Genomic DNA, 1681 nt, shown 5'->3' on the forward strand with positions numbered 1-1681 from the left:
GTACCGCTCGCCTCCATGTCATCTTTGGTCTTCCTTTCTCACGTTTTCCTTGTGGGTTCCGCGTTAGAGCCTGCCTGATGATGCTTGTCAGGGGGCTCCTCAGGGTGTGTCCAATCCATTTCCATTTCTTCACCTGTATGTCTTCCTTTACTGGCCTTTGGTTTGTTCTTTCCCACAGTTGAGCATTAGTGACTCGATTGTACCACTTGATCCCCACTATCCTTCGTAGGCATCCATTTACGAAGCTCTGCAGTTTCCTTGCTACTCTGTCTCTCTCGTGTCAATTGCTATTTCCGGGGTGCCTTCATAGTCGCAGCAAACTTTGTGCTGTTGAGGCTAGAGAGTTTAGCTGAGTAAGCCTGATTCCTAGTTTGGACTCCTCTGTTGACATCCACCCCTTGGCGCTCATATGACCTTATGCAGTTGCGAACGCCGTAAAACCTTACTAAACTGTGGGTGGTTGGTGGGTGCTCTGGTGTTGTTTGCTTCTTCTTTCGTATGAAACAGCTATCGTCCTTATCGACCCTTCTTCTTTTTATGTTTGTACTCTCTTGCAACACCTCTAATCTTCTGGCGCTCATAAGACCTTATGCACAGGTTCGAGCGCCGTAAAATCTCTACCAAAACTAAAACTAAAAACTTACTAAAACTAAAACTAAACAGTTTAAAGCGTTTAGTGTGCCCCGCTTGCTCATATGACCTTATGCAGTTGCGAACGCAGTAAAACACTTACAAGACAAAATTAACAAAATAAACAAATTAATTTAAAAAAAGAGATACTCAAGGAAGTAGCTTACTCAAATGAAACTTCAACGCAGGTTTTTTTTTTTTGATGCATGGTGAAGAACCCAATCACTTCTACACAGACTCCTGGTGACCTGTTGAAGCGGGAGGAAGGAATGGTGTAAAAAATGAGTACTTCGAAAGACATCTATCTCAGTTGTAAAAGTATCGTATCTTCAGATACGACTTTTTAAAACCCCCTTGTTAGAGAAAATTAAATGCGAGTGATCTCCAGAACTGAGTTTTTAAACTTTTTTATTCCACTTTTTAAAAATCTATTATCTTTTTATGTATTATCTTTTCAGTTTTATATATATGTATTAATTTTGTTTCTTCTCAAACTTTCTTTCTTTCTTTTATCCTTTCTTCCTTCCTTCCTTCCTCCTTCCTTCCTCCTTCCTTCCTTCGTTCCTGTCTTTTTTTCTTTCTTTCTTTCTTCTTTCTTTCTTTCTTTCTTTCTTTCTTTCTTCCTTCCTTCCTTCCATCCTTCCTATCTGTCTGTCTGTCTGTCTGTCTGTCTGTCTGTCTGTCTGTCTGTCTGTCTGTCTGTCTCATCTAATGAATTGTTTGTCTGGCACATTATCAGCATTGAGGAGAAATGTTAGTCACAGACCGACTTTTTTGAGAAACAAGTTGAGACCTTAGAAGACGTAGTAAGGTTTGAAAAAGTGTTTGCGTTTGCGGTTTGTGGGTAATTATAAGGCTGAACGCAGCCGAAATTGTCCCAAACATCAGGGTCTTAACTGCATTCCTGTATTCTGCGCGAATGGCTATGCCAAGCTTCCAACTTATTTAGAGAACCACACGCATTCACTAATGCAAACACATGCAAATACAGACGCATTTGCACGTGCTTGAAACCGCTCACGTTCTTGGACCCTACACACACACACACACA

The sequence above is a fragment of the Aplysia californica genome, unplaced genomic scaffold, assembly GCF_000002075.1.
Source record: "Aplysia californica isolate F4 #8 unplaced genomic scaffold, AplCal3.0 scaffold00054, whole genome shotgun sequence".
Lineage (NCBI taxonomy): Eukaryota > Metazoa > Mollusca > Gastropoda > Aplysiida > Aplysiidae > Aplysia > Aplysia californica.